Raw genomic sequence first — 7,654 nt, forward strand, 5'->3', positions numbered from 1 at the left:
TGTGGAATCAGATTGGTCGGACCAGCGTTGAACAGAACTCCGCGCGGGAGCTTCTTGTTTTAGTTTCTGTCTGTAGGCAGGGATCAACAAAATGGAGTCGTGGTCAGCTTTTCCGAAAGGAGGGCGGGGCAGGGCCTTATATGCGTCGCTGAAGTTGCAATAGCAATGATCCAAGGTTTTTCCCGCCCTGGTTGCGCAATCGATATGCTGATAACATTTAGGGAGTCTTGTTTTCAGATTAGCCTTGTTAAAATCTCCAGCGACAATGAATGCAGCCTCCGGCTATATGGATTCCAGTTTGCAAAGAGTCAAATAAAGTTCGTTCAGAGCCATCGGTGTGTCTGCTTGGGGGGGAATATATACGGCTGTGATTATAATCGAAGATGATTCCCTTGGTAGATAATGCGGTCTACATTTGATTGTGAGGAATTCTAAATCAGGTGAACAGAAGGACTTGAGTTCCTGTATGTTGTTTTGGCCACACCACGTCACGTTAACCATAAAGCATACGCCTCCGCCCCTCTTCTTACCAGAAAGAAGTTTGTTTCTGTCAGCGCGATGCATTGAGAAACCAGCTGGCTGCACCGTCTCCTATAGCGTCTCTCCAGTGAGCCATGTTTCCGTGAAGCAAAGAACGTTACAGTCTCTGATGTCCCTCTGGAATGCTACCCTTGCTCGGATTTCATCAACCTTGTTGTCAAGAGACTGGACATTGGCGAGGAGAATGCTAGGGAGTGGTGCACGATGTGCCCGTCTCCGGAGTCTGACCAGAAGACCGCTTCGTTTTCCCCTTTTTTGAAGTCGTTTTTGGGGGTCGCCGGCTGGGTTCCATTCTGTTGTCCTGGGTGAAAGGCAGAACACAGGGTCTGCTTCGCGAAAGTTATATTCTTGGTCGTACTGATGGTGAGTTGACGCTGCTCTTATGTTCAGTAGTTCTTCTCGACTGTATGTAATGAAACCTAAGATGACCTGGGGTACCAATGTTTTTTTGTTTTTTTTTCACCTTTATTTAACCAGGTAGGCAAGTTGAGAACAAGTTCTCATTTACAATTGCGACCTGGCCAAGATAAAGCAAAGCAGTTCGACAGATACAACGACACAGAGTTACACATGGAGTAAAACAAACATACAGTCAATAATACAGTATAAACAAGTCTATATACAATGTGAGCAAATGAGGTGAGAAGGGAGGTAAAGGCAAAAAAGGCCATGGTGGCAAAGTAAATACAATATAGCAAGTAGTTTTGCAATGGAAGAATGTGCAAAGTAGACATAAAAATAATGGGGTGCAAAGGAGCAAAATAAATAAATAAATTAAATACAGTTGGGAAAGAGGTAGTTGTTTGGGCTAAATTTTAGGTGGGCTATGTACAGGTGCAGTAATCTGAAAGATGCTCTGACAGTTGGTGCTTAAAGCTAGTGAGGGAGATAAGTGTTTCCAGTTTCAGAGATTTTTGCAGTTCGTTCCAGTCACTGGCAGCAGAGAACTGGAAGGAGAGGCGGCCAAAGAAAGAATTGGTTTTGGGGGTGACCAGAGAGATATACCTGCTGGAGCGTGTGCTACAGGTGGGAGATGCTATGGTGACCAGCGAGCTGAGATAAGGGGGGACTTTACCTAGCAGGGTCTTGTAGATGACATGGAGCCAGTGGGTTTGGCGACGAGTATGAAGCGAGGGCCAGCCAACGAGAGCGTACAGGTCGCAATGGTGGGTAGTATATGGGGCTTTGGTGACAAAACGGATTGCACTGTGATAGACTGCATCCAATTTGTTGAGTAGGGTATTGGAGGCTATTTTGTAAATGACATCGCCAAAGTCGAGGATTGGTAGGATGGTCAGTTTTACAAGGGTATGTTTGGCAGCATGAGTGAAGGATGCTTTGTTGCGAAATAGGAAGCCAATTCTAGATTTAACTTTGGATTGGAGATGTTTGATATGGGTCTGGAAGGAGAGTTTACAGTCTAACCAGACACCTAAGTATTTGTAGTTGTCCACGTATTCTAAGTCAGAGCCGTCCAGAGTAGTGATGTTGGACAGGCGGGTAGGTGCAGGTAGCGATCGGTTGAAGAGCATGGATTTAGTTTTACTTGTATTTTAGAGCAATTGGAGGCCACGGAAGGAGAGTTGTATGGCATTGAAGCTTGCCTGGAGGGTTGTTAACACAGTGTCCAAAGAAGGGCCGGAAGTATACAGAATGGTGTCGTCTGCGTAGAGGTGGATCAGGGACTCACCAGCAGCAAGAGCGACCTCATTGATGTATACAGAGAAGAGAGTCGGTCCAAGAATTGAACCCTGTGGCACCCCCATAGAGACTGCCAGAGGTCCGGACAGCAGACCCTCCGATTTAATGTAAGAAATAACACGTAAAAAAAATAAAAACTGCATAGTTTCCTAGGAACGCGAAGTGAGGCAGCCATCGCTGTCGGCGCCGGAAGTCCAAGGACCTGGAGAGATTCTGTATGGAGGAATGGTCTAAGATCCCACCCAATGTGTTCTCTATTCTCATAAAACATTTCAGTGTCATTATCCTCCTGAGGGGAGGGTGCTGGAGTATTGAAAACATGGGTGCCAATATTTCAGACCCCTACCTTTTGAGAATTACAGGTTAAACTATCTCTTTCTCTGAACAATTGTATTAGTATAAAACAATATAATTTCCCTTTATTTTTTTTTACATACAATATAGCTCAATATTTGAATTCTTTATTTTATAGAGTCGTTTACCTCATCTTTATCAAGGGTGTCAACAATTCTGTCCCCCACTGACCTCCATACTGCTGCTACATGGCGTAACAATACATCATGTTGATGTATATAATGAACAGACTAGGTCTATACTGCCCCTACAGGGTGTAACAATACATCATCTAGATGTGTATAATGAACAGACTAGGTCTATACTGCTCCTACATGGTGTAACAATACATCATGTAGATGTATATAATTAACAGACGAGGTTCTATCCTACTCTACTGTATCTTAGTCTATGTATTACTCATATCATATGTATATACTGTATTCTATCCTATTCTACTGTATCTTATGTATTACTCATCTCATCTATCTATATATATATATCTATATATATATCTATATCTATATATATATATATATCTATATCTATATATATATACTGTGACGGACCTGAATTTTTCTGAACCGTCTCAGTGCTTCTCCTTCCAATAGTGCGCTTCCCCTTTGATTCCCAATGAAATAGCCAGCATCAGCTGCGCAAAAAGGGGGTTGTGATGGAGACGTGAATGAGGATGTGTTCAACCCTCAGTTCCGATGCTTCTCAATTCCGTTTGTTTTGTTGCCTATAAAAGTGTATTTTTTAGCCTAATAGAGTTTACCCATGATCGGATCCACTCTGTGCGTCCATGGACTACACCTCTCCGTTGTTCTTAAGTGGCCTTTCTCTGCTGGAGATCTGTTGGTGGATTGGATTGTCTGACTGACCACCACCTTTTCGTATACGGTATTTCAATTGTTTTTGATGTGATGAAGACCGTGATGATTTATGTAGTTAGCTGAAAGTGAAGACGTATTAGTATTTGATATGCTTTATAGTTGTGGTAAAATAGTTGTTATTTTGATTGTATGATTAATACTGGGTTTACGCTACACTTGAATGAACAGACATTTACATTACAAACATTGCGAGACAAAGGTCACTTGAGTTCCCTGAACTCCTTTACCAGACTGGACTCTTTTAGGCCTGAGGAACAGGACCTTTCTGGAGGAACCAGAGCTCATTATTTGTTATATTGTTATGTGTGTGTGTGTGTGTGTGTGATCATTTATGTTGGTAATACAACCCATGCAAAAGAATACAGTTGTTTTTGAAGTTCTTTCCAATGTTTTAAGGGTTTATGAAAAGTGTATTTCCATCCTGACTTTTAAATAAGTCCTTTGTATTGGTGTAGACTTGACAGACCAGATGGGACTCATTCCTTCCCAAACCAAAAGGAGAAACCAATGTTTTCTCTGGTAGGCACAACCTACCTGGCACCCCTATAAATAATAACTTCAAGTCAGAACCGTTACAATACTGTATTATATCCTATTCTACTGTATCAGTCTATGTATTACTCATCTCATATGTATATACTGTATTCTATCCTATTCTACCGTATCTGGCTATGCCACTCTGACATCGCTCGTCCGTATATTTATATATTCTTATTCCATTAGTAACCTTACTAGGTATTAACTCAAACCTGCAAACATGTGGACTTCAACGTTTCAGTACCTTTTCTATTAACATTTTAGTACACGTCTGTGTATACTCGTGTAAATTAATTTTAAAAAGCTAAATAAATCTACCTTGTTTCTCAACACACTCAATCCTGCAATGTGGGTCCGCTAGGAATATTCAGTCCCTGACTGCAATATTCAATGTACTATCATACGCTAGGTAAATTGTTCCATATGAACTGTGTCCCCGACACTTCTTTAACCCCTTAGGTCATTCACACATGGTATTAGTACCCTGACTTAATACCCAATGTACCACAGTCACTCAGCGAACTTATCTTATTTTCAATATAAACCCGTATTTATCTGTTATATTGTCGTTCCCCCACACTCACACTAGTAGGTACACCTACCCACCCACAGGAAAACCAACAGGTCCCTGACCTATCTAGTACATTGCATTCGTTATCATATGGTAATTTACCCCCAATAGTCCCTGACTATTTCCATGTATTCACATTCATAACATGTAGTCCCTGACTATCCACTCATTCAGTATATTTCATTTACACATTGCAAAATAGGGATGATCAATTAAAATTGCATTCACCACAGTTGTCTATATTGTTATATTATTTTTATACTAGGTATAGGGAATTATAATTTGGTAACTTACATCAGACAGGGTTTCTCACAAAATGAATTTGGTTAATGCCAATTTGCAGAACTTTAGTTATTCCACCATAGGTGTCTGCTTACCTTATTTTTGGTAGACCGGTCTTTTTGTGAGAGACACCGTCCGACGCTGTTGGCTGGGCTCCCTGCCTGTGCCATTAAACCCCTACAACTCATCCAGAACGCCGCAGCCCGTCTAGTGTTCAACCTTCCCAAGTTCTCTCACGTCACCCCGCTCCTCCGCTCTCTCCACTGGCTTCCAGTTGAAGCTCGCATCCGCTACAAGACCATGGTGTTTGCCTACGGAGCTGTGAGGGGAACGGCACCTCAGTACCTCCAGGCTCTGATCAGGCCCTACACCCAAATAAGGGCACTGCGTTCATCCACCTCTGGCCTGCTCGCCTCCCTACCACTGAGGAAGTACAGTTCCCGCTCAGCTCAGTCAAAACTGTTCGCTGCTCTGGCTCCCCAATGGTGGAACAAACTCCCTCACGACGCCAGGACAGCGGAGTCAATCACCACCTTCCGGAGACACCTGAAACCCCACCTCTTTAAGGAATACCTAGGATAGGATAAAGTAATCCTTCTCACCCCCCCTTAAAATATTTAGATGCACTATTGTAAAGTGGTTGTTCCACTGGATTTCATAAGGTGAATGCACCAATTTGTAAGTCGCTCTGGATAAGAGCGTCTGCTAAATGACTTAAATGTAATGTTAAATGACAGTAACGGCCAATTGGCTGGCACGCCAATGTCCAGCGAAGTCCTTCACCAGATCACGTTCGGGGTCACCAATTGTCAGGGTTGCGTCAATTCAAATCTGGTATCAGGATAAATATGACAATGAGTCACCGATTGTATGCTATGTATTTTCTATAAGCTAAGCAATAAGTGGTAAATGCAATTTTCGTATATACGGGCTCTCTGTCCCACCTCGCAGGGCAAAACTGACTTGTTCCTGACAAAGATATTATAATATACTCTGATGACAGAAGTAGTTCCTGCTTCCGAGCCGGCCTGTCAGAGTAGAGACCGGGCGTGTTTTAGACTCACCCAGCCTATCGTTGATTGTTGGCGCAGAGGCTGGTCCCAGCCCCCTAAGTGCTTCAGCGGTCAGTCGCTGTAGCTGTGTAGAATATACAGTTATCAGGCACCTGGCTCCTATTATCTAACAAAATTCTGTATTTTTCCATCATGAGAAAGGCCCATGGCCCTGAAACTGTTAGCTGTCTTGAGACATTGTTAAGTTGCATAACACATACATCCACACAAGCCAACAGCAGATAATATTCAATTACATATATAGTAACGGGCTATATTGCATAACACAGAATCCTCATACCTCCCAGGTTCCTGAACCTGTGTAAGGATATGAATAGTACCATTTTTGTTTGAAATTTAGGGTAGTGGAGTGAATTTTGTTTGTGTTTATTTTTTATTTTACGTAATTAGCATGATTTGTTAATCCCAATTTTTTTTGCGCTTTGGTTATTTTTTTAAACCCCGTACAGTACGTGGCAGCAATACACCTGATGAGTGTAGTCTGACTATAAACCTCAGAGAAGACATGGTAGGAACCAAAGTGTTGGTCAGTGTTTCCAGTTGACCCTAGTTAGATGTTACATTACATGTTGTTTTCTTACTTCATGTAGCCTGCTAGCTAGCTAACATATTCATACTTCGCTTACTCCTCCCTGATAAGATACCGCTGCACAAACATGCTTATCTAGGCCTACAACAGCACTGGTACCAGGCAGTATTTGCTAGCTACGTTTGCTCTGACTCTTAATAATTATTACATTTAGCAAGCTAGCTAGCCTGCTAACTAGCGATTAGCAGCTAACATTATTTGAGCAACACCTTGCTAAGAAAATACATTATTTCGCCTTTAATGTAATGGCATGAAAATAATTGCCAGAATATTATACAATGACTTATCAACAGCTCTAACAATTTGACCCCAACAGGAAATCTACACTGGCAGTTATAGAAAGAGCCATTTACTATGTTACCATTGATTCTTGAAGAATATAACTTATAAATGCCTCAAATGTTTCAACCATATTACACCCACCAGAAACCAAAACATAAGCTTGTATAACACCACTGTTTGTGAACTAATACTATATGTCTGAGGAGTAGGGTCGATCCAAGCGTTCTGACCTCACAATGACAGTAAAGCGAGTGCTCTGAAATTGGAGTAGAAGTTTATGAATTAGAATTTATGCCCCTGAATTAACAATGTCCATTGAGACGCGCGCGACCCCTTGGATAACATGAATAATCAGGTCAATAAACGTTGGGTAGTTAAGTTAGAATATAGTTACCATACTGGCAAGTTTGATGTAGCCAACTAACGTTAGGTAGCTAGCTCACATACCTATACATACTGCTGTAAAGATATGCTATGCATTTTGTAGGGATAGTGTAGCTAACATAACGTGTAACTTAATTGAAAAGTCATTACTTTATTACATTGCTGAACATTTGTCATAATTAGTTAACCTTTTACGGCTGCTGTCCCTGTTAAAGCAATGAATTTGTATCCGCTCTCGTTGGACTTCGGCTGCATATTTTCCGCCATTTTCTTCAAATCTGAAAACGATGTGAAGCCACGCCCATTTCCTGAAGAATTGCATTATGGGCCCTAAAGTACTGCGTGTTTTATGTCATATTTTGGCGAATTTAGTACGACATCCTGGAACTTTTGGCATAATAACTACATCATACTATGAGCAATAAGCATGCCATATGCTCTATTAACATCACAAATAGTGCGGTTA

This window comes from Oncorhynchus gorbuscha, unplaced genomic scaffold, assembly GCF_021184085.1.
Source record: "Oncorhynchus gorbuscha isolate QuinsamMale2020 ecotype Even-year unplaced genomic scaffold, OgorEven_v1.0 Un_scaffold_428, whole genome shotgun sequence".
Taxonomy (NCBI): domain Eukaryota; kingdom Metazoa; phylum Chordata; class Actinopteri; order Salmoniformes; family Salmonidae; genus Oncorhynchus; species Oncorhynchus gorbuscha.